The 12,878-nt window shown below is 43.6% G+C and overlaps 1 protein-coding gene across 1 annotated transcript in view; it reads right to left on the bottom strand.

Moving 5' to 3' along the window:
• LOC138965931 (transcription factor AP-2-epsilon-like) overlaps nt 1-12,878 on the bottom strand; it is a 49,489-nt gene that overhangs the window by 22,807 nt on the left and 13,804 nt on the right. The gene's annotated exons all lie outside the window — the stretch shown is intronic.

Here is a 12,878-nt window from a genome sequence, read left to right as displayed (position 1 = left end):
GATCGGCAACATTAAAAGCCGTGTTCACCTTTTGTCTCTCGTTTACCTGTCCATGCAGGTGATGAACAGGTCATGCATGAACGAGTTTCATTTTGTACACGAGAATACGATGGATCATGTGGCGTAGTGTGTATTCTTGATTCAAATGCATGCACTTGTTGGAAATGTTGGAATTTGAATTTTATGTGTAACGCGCCCTACATAAGAGCAAAGATGATCTGCAAGAATAATCTGCACTTTTGATAAAAACAATGTACCCCGAATGATTATGAAAATCATACCAATAAAATATCTCTTGAACTCTTTTATGTTTGTTATTTCCGCCATTCATTTAATTTTATTCATCAGAGTGTTTTTATCAGTGAATTTACCTTATTTAAAAATGGTATGCATTTCGTGATCACATTTACAGGAAGGATGCGCATATACATATTCATAAATAGATGACACAAAAGCAAACATTTTGCTTTCACTCAATCAAAATCGCAAGTACATAGCAGAGATTAGTTCTTTCTATATAAAGCGTCTGTCTCAACGTACCAAGGTCACGGGGGTGTCATGTGACATGATGGAGTCCTCAAAAAAACAAAAAAGAGAAAAAACGATAACACGAGACTGAAGCGCCCCCAACATCAATAAGTTAAAGGGTGCTCAAATCGCGTGCTATGCACATGTGCACATTTTTTCTCTTTACTTTTAATAAATCCTAAAACAAGAAAGAAGAAGAAAAAAAGCCTGTACGATCCGCGCGGGCCTGGGTACATCGCATGCACTTAATAAGTATTGTCAATGAAGCGGGAACGTTTTGTCACAGCAATTGTCGCTCATGTGCGACAAAATATTGCCCGGGCCGGGCTCTTTTCTACGGGGCCCGTGCGAGCCAATATTGACAGAACACACACCCAGCCCGCTCTGTTGTGGCGCAAAAACCAAAGCAAGGGTTTGCAGTTTTACAACCCACCCCAGCTTGGTTGACGGAAAAGAAAAGCAGTGCGGTGACGGGGGTGGTGGTGCTGCTGGTGGTGGTGGTGGTGCTAGTGATGGTGGTGTTAGCTGGTAAAGGTGGAAGGATACGCCGATTCACAACCAATCGCAAGGTAGCGCCGAGTCGCGGCGGAGTATTTGCACAGGCAGGTGTCGAGAAGGGAAAGGTGTCGTTCATAATTCATCCAGTGTACACAGCCGTCCCGTCGGCAGAAAGGGAAAATTCGTGTAGAGTGCACGCCGCAATAGGGCCATTGTTTCACTTTCGTTTCGTCCCTTTCGATTTCACGCCGGTCGTTGTGATACTCAGGGACGACCTGCCAAGGCCACTAGGTACTGTTCAGCGTCACAATCTGAACATTTCTGATGCTGGATGCCAACGTCATTTTGAGCAACCACTGCCGTTTCCTCCTCGTTCTTCTTCACGACAAATTGGCCGACAAAATGTATGCTACAATGGTATTTGTAATGTTCTATGTCCATATAATCGTGTCTCTGTGCTTTTAATTCGCTGCTGATTTCAACTTCGGAAAAGCCCACATTTGACATCTGTGATTAGAGTCGCAAATCTTAGTTTTCAAGAAATAGGAACAGTCTTGTCCAAGAACTTCCAAATCTTAACGCTTTTATGCCAGCGGGCAATAAAATCTCCCCACGTAAAACTGATACAAAGAAAATGAATAACGGGAACCAGAATCTGACCTGCTTGGGCTGGTCGCAACCTACCAGCCAGCCATCGAGCCGTACAACTCACGGACCAAAATCTCCTTGCTCATAACAGATAAAAGAAAGAAAACAAGTCGCGTAAGGCGAAATAACAACATTTAGTCAAGCTGTCGAACTCACAGAATGAAACTGAACGCACTGCTTTTTTCACCAAGACCACATACTCGTAGTTTCGTCAGTCCACCGCTCGTGGCAAAGTCAGTGAAATCGACAAGCCATGCAGAATAGTGCGGTAGTGGTAGCGCTGAGCAGGATAACACGCTTTTCTGTATGTCTATTCTTTTTAGCTTACTGAGTTTGTTTTTAATCCAAACATATATCTATACGTTTTTGGAATCAGGGACCGACAAGGAATAAGATGAAATTGTTTTTAAATCGATTTCGGAAAATTAATTTTAATCATAATTTTCATATTTTTAATTTTTAGAGCTTGTTTGTAATCCAAATATAACATATGTATATGTTTTTGGAATCAGAAAAGAACGAAGAATAAAATGAAATTGTTTTTGGATCGTTTAATAAAAATAAAAATTTAATTAAAAGTTTTCGATTTTTAATGACCAAACTCATTCATTAGTTTTTAAGCCACCAAGCTGAAATGCAATACCAAAGTCCGGCCTTTGTCGAAGATTGCTTTCTTTCTTTCTTTATTTGGTGTTTAACGTCGTTTTCAACCACGAAGGTTATATGAAGATTGCTTTGCCAAAATTTCAATCAATTTGATTGAAAAATGAGGGAGTGACAGTGCTGCCTCAACTTTTACGAAAAGCCGGATATGACGTCATCAAAGGTATTTATCGAAAAAAAGAAAAAAACATCCGGGGATATCATTCCCAGGAACTCTCATGTCAAATTTCATTAAGATCGGTCCAGTAGTTTAGTCTGAATCGCTCTACACACACACGCACAGACAGACAGACAGACAGACAGACAGACACACACACACACCTACACCACGACCCTCGTCTCGATTCCCCCTCTATGTTAAAACATTTAGTCAAAACTTGACTAAATGTAAAAAGGATAACAGGAATCAGGATATGAGCTCCACGGACAGGTCATACCCAACCAGCCAGTCGGTCAGCCAGCCAGCCAACCAGCCAGCTCACGGACCAAAGTTCTCATCACAACGGCTGAGACGGACTCAGTCTGTCCCTAAAATGGGTGCCGTGAACGCTCGGACACAGCACATTGTCCCGCGTCAGCCGCGATTACTTCCCCTTAAATTGCGCCCCTTTACAAACACACCCGTTCGAGTGCTCCCCCTTTGCTTACCTTCCAAACGAGGCTGACAAAGGGAGGTAATGTAGGTAAACACAGGGCGCTTCCGTCCGGGGAGGAGATGCGGCAAGGGGTACTACCCTACCCCCTGTGGCGCGCTCTCTACTTCGTGCAGGGTGGAACATGTATTGTGAAAACTCAGGCGTTAAATTTATCTTTTTCACCTCGCTGTTGTATAATTTCACCTGTCTTATTATTCCACGGGAACGGTGAAAAGTGTATATAGTGAAACTCAGGCGGTAAATTCCTTCTACATTTTCTTTTTTTCCTGACATTGACAAAATAAACATGATTATGCTGACAAAAACAATTTTGGTGGAGTGTCCTGCATATGCATGCCTTCTTATGACTTGTGCTGAACAAATCTTTCACAGTAAAATAATATCCCCGTTTGCGTTGACAATTTGTTGTCGAGAAGCACTTTATGGATATTTTGTAAAATAAATTACAAAATGTATTATTTTTCACACAAAAATACGTGAGAACGAGAGGAGTACATGGCAGCACATACGTGAAAACTGCACAAGCGAAGATTTTTAAAAAAACAGTGACAAGCTTTTTTTTCTTAAATTAAAACGCAAAAAGGGAATGCAAATATTAGTCATAACTATTCTTCACTTCTACTAGTACTACCAGCAGGAACAAAACGCATGTTCAAAGAGTGACCTCCGAAGGGGGAAAGAAAAAAAGGAAAAGAGGCAAGCCGAGGCCGGACATCTTTGGAGCGCGCTTATTAACTTGTTAAAGTCTGGAGACAGGTTAAATCCAATCACAGACAGACAACATTAGGTCCTTGCCGTTGCCACTTTTCTGCCCTCAAATGGCTCTTTAATGGATTGAATTTTTGTACGCTTTGTATAGTTGGATTTTTTCCCTCTCCGACACTGCGTCAGTTGTCCCAATTTTCATGATTTTTGTTCTTCTCTCTCTGTGTTTAGTTCCCTTCTCTTTTTCTTCTTCATCTTTTTCTTTAAGCTTTCCGTTTTCTTTCTTTATTCTAACCTCGTTCATCGGGTTTTTTTTATTCTTCAACAAAGTCCAAGTGCAGTCAATTGAATGGTTATGTCAATAAATGCCGTTATGTCGGCACAACTTGAATATTGATGTAGTGTCGTGTTGTGTACACAACCATTCGAAACGACAAAGCGTGCACAAATTCTAAAAATTACCATAACAGAAAATCAAAAATACTGATGGCCAAGGGTATTTTTGCTTCTAAATATTTTCAATTTGTTTACATAGCTAGTTCACGTAGGAAATGTCTTGAAGCCAGGAAAATAGGCGCATTAAAATAATCAGTCTCCACGCGCAGAGCGCTTTCATTATTTTCCGGAAAAATGCCGAGAACCTTTTCTGTACCATAAATAACAGTTTTGATTCCCAAAGTATAACTCAGTCCAGACATTTATCTATTCAAATTCAGCCTTTGTCAATAATGCACGAATAGATTTTTTTTAAAGAATGAATTACGGTGAAGAAAAATTGCTAGACATCCTGCCTAGCTATAAAGGTGATTCGTGGAAGAGAAAAATCCCAGATAATTTTATCGCTAAAAAGAAATCTTCCAACAAATCCTCGTGTGCGGATCTCGGCAACTAAAAACCTGGATTGAGATCAATACACGAACCAAAGAGCAGAGAAAATGTGGTCATTGTGTCTCGTTCAGCGTCATAATTCCACGCACTTGAGATACTGTTCACCATCCATTCCCGCACACACGCGCTCCTTTTACTCCCCCTCCCTCTTCTCCCAGACATCTCTTAAAAAAGAAAGAAAAAAGTGGTAATTCTGTTTCGAAAATCGTCATAATTCAAATCAATTCCAACATCCAAACGTCATAATTCAAATCAAATCCAACATCCATCTCCATCCTTTACTCCCTCTCTCTCTCCTCGCGATACATACAGACAAAAATGGACTGTCATTGTGTCTCGTTAGACGTCATGATTCCACTCACTTGCAATACCACTAAAAATCTCTCCCCCATCCACCCCTCCCCCCTGCCAGACCATCTCTTCTCCCCCCTGCCAGACCATCTCTTCTCTCTCTCCCTCCAACCATCCATTATAGCTACAGTCCCCGCCTGGCCCCACCCCCCTTGTTGAGAGCTGAGCAAACAGACGTATCAATGCGTCTTGCCAGCGCGATCGATGGAGCAGACGAGCCGTGAAAGATTCTCCTCTGTCTCCGCTACACTTCCATCTTGCGTGTATCCCGTGGAGTCAGCCCTGCCTTGTACTGACGGCTTCAAAACAAAATGTTATAATAGATTTTTGTTTCTACTACGAGCACAGGGCTAGCAAGCAGCAGTCTCTGGGTCAGTCGACTCTTCTTGTCTTCCTGGGATTTTGAAAATCAACACGGCAACTTTGTGTTCGTGGTGTTTAACCACCGCGGCAGGGGCGAGCTCGGATAGGAATGGGGTCATGGATGGTAGAAAGAATGCGTTGAAGAAAGAGAAGAAGAAGAAGACGACGATGAGACGAGACGACGATGATGAAGAGAAGGAGGAGGAGGAGAAGGAAGACGAGAACTGGGATGCTAGTCCTTTTTGACCATACCAAACTCAGCACTAAATTGCCAGACTTCCTTGGTCCATTTTCTCGAAAATAAACGAGAGAGAGAGCGAGTCTCAGACAGACAGAGATTACACCCACAAAAACGCTAACAACAATGTGCCATAAGGTAACACACAGAACTCAAAACGTCTTAGCGAACAGCACTGCTTCGCGGGACTAATGGACTAGAGTCCTTTTTGGCCACGCCTGAACTTGGCAGAAGCTTTGTGCGGTGACAATGTCTTGCTCTTTTTGTCATAGCCACAGGAAAGGGAAGAGAGGACAGGGTAAAAAGACCACAACAGACAGGAGGGAGAAGGGACGACGACGCCACAGATTATCTGAGTGAATCTGTCAGAACTAAAGGCTAAACATTCACAGAGACAGACGGACAGAGATGAAGAGATAGAGAGATAAGAGAGAGCAAACACATGACAGAGACACAGCCATGCAGACAAACCCTTACCTACCGTTTCTTCCCCAAAACAAACAAAAAAGCTTTGATTCACTTCTGACCTGACGTTCACCTCAATATCGTAACACTGCACAGAACTGTTTCCAATGGCAAACCCCTACAAGGAACACAACACTACACCATCAAACAAAACCTCAGCCTCACGACTCATCTCACACTCCCATTTGTCCCCTTTCTCAACATTCCTTTCAAAGACGTTTTAGCTCGTATTTGTGGTGATTTCACCCCTTTAGACGCCGCTTAGTCCTCTATCAGATGGTCAGCCAGCAAAGTTAATAACCACTGAAAGGAGAAACAAAAACCACACGATTCGACCCCTGCCTTCCCACCGTCGTTGAAACCAAAGGCCAAAAAGGCGCTGCCAAAAATGCAATCATATATGAACGAGGGAGAAAAAGGAGAAGAAAACTTGATCAAGTTTGTCGTCGTAACGACGATGATTTGAACGAAGGGAGGCCGTGTTGGGAGGCAAGGCGAGCGGTACAGTGGAACCCCCTTTTAAGACCTTCAACAATCTGACAAAATCAGGTCTTAAAAAGGAGGGAGTCTTAAAATGGGGGTAAATTTACAGAGGTTGTGAACAGAAAATCTCAGATAACAGGGTTCCTAAAAGGGGGGAGTCTTAAAATAGGGGGGGGGGTGTCTGAAAGGGGGGTTCCACTGTCTAGGAAGACCCGGGAACCAGGCAGGAGGAATTTTGCGGTCCTGCAAATAGAGTGCTATGGGACACCTCGTGACAGCAGGCGGTCCTCGGCAACACCCCGGTGATTGCTGGCTTTGCCTCCATCCATCGTTAGTCCCCTTGTAACAACGGCGACACAACAAAATGGGGGCGTATGATCAGAGGTAGGCGGGCAAAAGGGGGGGACCAGAACAGAAGAACTGAAAGCGGACGTGGAAAAAATAGGGGATTCGAAATAAGAAGCTAAAGACGTACAGTACACGACGAGGGGTGGGTTGGTGGCTACAGGGTTGCGATGGCTGAACTTAGGCGCGACAAAATACCCAAATACCCCCACTGTAACACTCGTGTCCACTGAAAGGGATTCACCGAGAGAAAAGAGGGGACACAATGCAGGTAAGTGCGGATCATGGTGACGAGAGTGTTTTCCCTTCAATTACAGGGCCGGGCTGAAGGGAACGAACCCCGATCATTGGGAGAGAGAGAGAGAAGGAACAGGAAAAAAAAAGAAAAAGAGAGTGTCGGAGCAAGGGTTATAGAGACGTGTCGCGGTCCCAAACGGTACATTTCCGCACCTAATCGGACCCGAAGCTGCGCTAATTGGGGTTCAGGGGCGACATCAAAGTGTGGGGACGACAAAGACATCCCAGCGCGAGTTCTCTCTCCGCAAACCCAAACCCCGCCATTTGCTCTGCTGCCTCGCATGACCCTCTCTCTGCACGGGCGGCGCGCCCACCCCCTTCTTTTTCTTTACGGCGGAATGGAATGGGGAGAAGCTTTGCTACTGTCTTGTCTTGGGTTCTCTTGTCTTGTACCCCCCTGTCTTGTCCTATCTGTCTGTCCGTCTCTTTGTCGATATCTGTCCGTTTTGTCCTTCTTGTCCTCTCTTGTCTTGTCTGCCCGTTTTCCTGCCTGTCTGCCTCCGCCTGTATGTATGTCTGGTATATAGTGACCACCGCAGTCTTTCTTCATAGAAATAAATGAAAACAGGAATGCCCTTCCGCCTCCTCTTTAGATCTATCTTCTCTGTTTCCTGTACTTTTATAATCGCCAGGTTTTCAGGGCGTCCAAGTCTTTAATTCTGTCTACCAATGAGCTCTACTGAAGTTCTCTCTGTTGCGTCATCATCCACGTCCTGAGCAGGGAAGCATTGCATTTCTTTAGTCTGACTTAATCTGTCTCGAAAACCGTATTTCTTCTTTTTCCCACAATGTCACCTCAGCTTTTGTTCCACGTCTTCAGTAAGCTCCTCGCTCGCTCGCTCGCTCTCTCTCTCTCACTCCCCCCGTTATAGACACACTACCCAGCCGATTATCGGGCCCGTGTGGGGGAGACCCGGGCCCCTTCTAGGCCCGTCGTTTGTCGCGCCTTTCAGTCCTCTCCTTGCAGCTCAATGCCCAGAGATGGGCCAAAGACGGGCGGAGAAGTACAAACAACCTCTTGAACAAGTCTGAACGACGGGAGGTACCGCTCAGAAAACACGAAGTATCTCATGAATGCCTTCTACTTCGTCCTGTAGCAGAGACTCTTTCGTTCTCAGCCTCTGCTGTTCCTTCGTATAGCTCAACCTCTCTGCCACCTCCCGAGTCACGAGACAGAGAGGGATCACGAAAAGGATGAAAACGAAGAGGAGGGTAGTTTGCAAAGTGGTTTGACAAGACGGTTTGTGTCTGGGGAGAAGGGAGCCAGGGGGAGGGGGGCAGTAGGTAGAGAGCGAGTGAGACGAGACACACTATCAACTGCAAGAGGAAGAAGCCTCTGCTTGACGTCCCAACCAAGCCACCTCAACCACTAACTCCTCAAACACAGCACTTGAAGAAACACTTGTTTCCCGCATGGTCCAGAACTAGCAACTTTATTTGGAGAAAAAAAAAGATGAAAAGAAAGAAAAGAAAAGAAGTGACGGGAGTGAACGAATAATGACCAGCAAAGTCTCTGTGCAGATGAACCAGTTGTCGTGCAGCAGATGCGCGAGCAAAGCACTCAGAAAGTACTGAAGGGACTGGACCCGGCCAAGCACTTTATTACAATGGGAGTCGCGGACTCGTGGACTGGATGGCTTGTTGACTGTGTCGCGGTGTCACGAAGCCGTGCAGAAGCACCATGAAGGAGTCATCCTCCTGTCCTCGGACAGGCATGAAGAGGACATGGAGATGAGCACAGAGCGAAAAAGACAGTAAACAGACACGGACAATTTTGGTTTGGCGGATGGTGAGAGACCAAGAGCTGTAGTCAAAACAGCAAACAAAAACATTCTGGTGGTCAACGGCTAAAAAGAATAACATGGGGCGGTCTCATAGCCGATAAAGTTCATTGCTTTCTTCATTTTGAAAATGAAATATTTATTTAAAAAAAAATAATATAGAGTAAGCTATTTCAAAGACATACCACATCCCAAAAAAGCAAAACATCTGTCACCAGTCAAAACCCAACATCTTGGAACAAAAAATTCTTTGTATCTCCTGCAAGAGAACAACCGAAAAGAGCTATTTTCCCATCAGCAGAAGAAGACGGCGTGCTGTCTGACACGGAGAGTCAGAGGTCGGGTGCACGGAAAACGGGGGATAGAGGCTGGCAGGGTTCCTGACATCTCTCACCTGTGTTTCACACCACACCTGTCACTGAATCCGGCCTCCCCACTTTCCCTCCCACTCTTCACAAACTGCGGTTTTCTTTTCCTTTACTGACGGTCTTTGTTACCTCCCAATTCCCCCTTGTTACCCTTCACACATCTCTTTCGCGCTCACTTCTCTCGCTTCTCATTCTCTGTCTGTTTGCTTGCTTGCATGTTTCATAAACACCCCAGATACTTTCTACAAGCCTTTGTTCTTCCAATTTTCCAAAAGAACAGAATAGAAGACACGACTTTTGAACAAAAAAGCGTGAATTAAAACAAATGTACTGGTACAATTCCATTCGTATTAAAGGATCAAAATGTCTGGTGAGGCCATATGTAGCCTGCTTTTAAGGCATGGAATGCACTCAAATTACAGTGTTCCGTTACTCTCTTTCTTTCTTTATTTGGTGTTTAACGTCGTTTTCAACCGTTCAAGGTTATATCGCGACGGGGAAAGGGGGGAGATGGGATAGAGCCACTTGTTAATTGTTTCTTGTTCACAAAAGCACTAATCAAAAAATTGCTCCAGGGGCTTGCAACGTAGTACAATATATGACCTTACTGGGAGAATGCAAGTTTCCAGTACAAAGGACTTAACATTTCTTACATACTGCTCGACTAAAATCTTTACAAACATTGAGTTCCGTTACTGAGTTTACATTCACTTTTCAGTGCGGATAGTGGCAGAAGGTTAAATTAAAGCATTTCTATAAAAGTTGCCCTTTCTCAGTAAAAATACAAAATAAAATAAGAGCAACATAATCAGCACCAGTTTAAAAAAAAAATCAGCCAATTATTCCAATACAGATTTTCCCAACTATTACTGCTGTCATGTAAAAAAAAAAAAAAAGAGAGAAAAAAGGTCTTAAGCAGCACCGTCATGCAACCGACAGAGCAACTCAAATAACAAGAAGTTTGCAGCCGCAACATCATGACATGACAGGTCTACTTGACATGGCTGACGTGCGTACAAGGGGAGTTAACTATTCCGGGAGCGTGTCATTGCTAAAGGGCAAACGACAACAGTATCGTTGCATGCATGCAATCACCGAGACTAGTCTATATTTAACTCACTACATGCGATGCATTATGACGCCATTCTGGTGCCAAAGGTGTTATAATCAAAGCCATCTTTGCTATTAATACTGATAGAACGTTGCTGAAATACCGATATAATTACAATTGAAAAATGTGGCCCTACTTTGCTGCCACTAAGCAATTCAAGAGTGACGTTTGTCAAAGTAAAAAGCATAACTGATTATCATAAAAAGCGTTGTTTTCCTGGCAATTTACATTTTTGTCAGGTGGCGTTGTATTGGACATTTTTGGAATCTGCTGTGATACTCACAAAAGAACCTCTGTTATCTTTATAATTATCTTTATCTTTATAGTTGCTGTTCTGGATGCTTACTGACACCAAAAGTGGAAACTGTATGTAGTGTCCTGTAATTAAGCCTCATGCTATTTTATCATTACACCCCCGGTATAGGGGTGTGTATAGGATTCGGTCGATGTGTTTGTTTGTTTGTGTGTGTTTGTGTTCGCATATAGATCTCAAGAATGAACGGACCGATCGTCACCAAACTTGGTGAACAGGTTCTATACATTCCTGAGACGGTCCTTACAAAAATTGGGACCAGTCAAACACACGGTTAGGGAGTTATTGGTGGATTAAGATTCTACAAGGACTTATAGAGGGACATATTAATGGTCAAAGGGAAATAACCTTCTCAGTTGGTGGCAGTGAGAATGGTAAGGACGGGGGTGTTTTTCCTACCTCGGAGGAATTTCTTGTTATTATTAGTATTAACACTTGTGGCTCCAGAACGCTGCCATATAGTGCATCTTCCCCATTGCTGATCCCAGGGTTGATGCATCACTGCCCCACATCCCCCGAGACCAAGCAGGGCTGCCATACATAAGCTTATTACTGACGAGGATGCAGGTCTCAAAATTACTCGGCACAAAAAGAAACAAAGTAGGAACGCGTGCAAAGCAACGCGTGAAAGGTTGTGCTCTTTGAGACAGTGACAAAATGTCGAGCTCTGTGAATAAGCACGTTTTTGGATGCTACTCTGGAGGCAGACTAGGTTTTTTTATATTACATGTTATTTTTAATTTCTCCAGACTAGAGTCTCATGATAAATGTATGTTCGCTTAGAGAATTCCTGTGTTGGCTGTAGAAGATCAGGACATTATTTGCTGTGTGCACTGACAAAAAGGAGGGGTTGCGCGTGGAAGTTGGGACAGGGAAAGGTGAAGAAAGAAACACAGACTACTGTTTGACTGAGTAGACCCTGAGAGTACGTCTTCGACAAATACTCAGTTTCAGTCATCAAAACCCTGACTTTTCAAAGTCGTGTGATCGTTGTTCGTTCCTATTTGATTAATGCGTTGATGTTTTTTATTGATTCGGAAAAAGTATCACTCTACACACACCTGTTGGATTGCTCATGACTTTTCTCAATATTTCTCAATACTTTATATCAAAGCCAAAACGCATTTCGATATGCATAAAATGTAATGTACTTCCAGTTTTGTGAGGTCACCACCGATTTGAATTAAATTTCTTCTCTACAGTAAGTACCAAGCATAAAATCCCCCTTCATACAAGAATGTTTTTATTTTAATTCTAATAATAATCCGCTCTGGGAAAAAAAAGACCAATATTGACCTCACAGTCCGCCGCACAGTACCGATGACAAACAGAAGAGACAGTGTTGCCGCCATCTTGTCACATTGATTTTCACCTGGCCTGCCCTGGCACCGTCCTGGGAATTACCTTGTGTTCAGGTGCGACAAAAAAACAGCGCTGTCACAACTACTAGGCCTGCTATAGCTACAGCTGAGCAGTGTGGACACACGCAATGCTTGATGCTGATGCTAGCAGGGAGAGAGTCTCGCAGTCTCTGATCTATGCTGCTGTCATGGTTTGGTCTGCAAATGTTGTGTGCTGGGTGGGGACTGATGTTTGTGGACTTTCTGTGGATTGATGGTACTGAGAAGCTGGGATGACTCTTGTTTGAGTTATGGTTCATCTTGTTTGTGTCATTACTTTAATATCCCCAAAGAAGGGGGGGGGGGGCGTATTGATCTTATATTCTTTTCGGAAAAGGATTTTACATATTGAACGCTTACTGGTTGACAATTAACTAATCAATTACTCAATCAATCAATAAACCCAACCATCGACCAGTTAAGCAAGCAAGTCAAAAGTCCAAAAGCTGGCACATGAAATGAGATGACCTGTACTGGGGCCAAATCAATCTAAGATGCCCGAAATAAGCTTTTTGACTTGGATTAAAAAGTGGTGTATTTTTCATTGATGCTTTTGGCGTACGGGATGTCAGGAGAACCATCAACACACCTTTCATGCTCCGTTCCGAATGAAGTTGGGGATGAGAGGAAGGATATATCTGAGCGGAAGGGGTTTCGGGGATGGGTTTACTGTGTGGTTTACTGAAATCCAGCTGAGCATGGCGACATTAATTTACTACAATTCATTTTAACAGACAGAATAATAGGTACTGGCGAAGCATACCGGTCACGAGCCAG

Source organism: Littorina saxatilis, linkage group LG5 (genome assembly GCF_037325665.1).
Source record: "Littorina saxatilis isolate snail1 linkage group LG5, US_GU_Lsax_2.0, whole genome shotgun sequence".
NCBI lineage: Eukaryota > Metazoa > Mollusca > Gastropoda > Littorinimorpha > Littorinidae > Littorina > Littorina saxatilis.
Note: the sequence above shows the minus strand (reverse complement) of the source record. Positions and strands in the feature narration are given on the sequence as shown.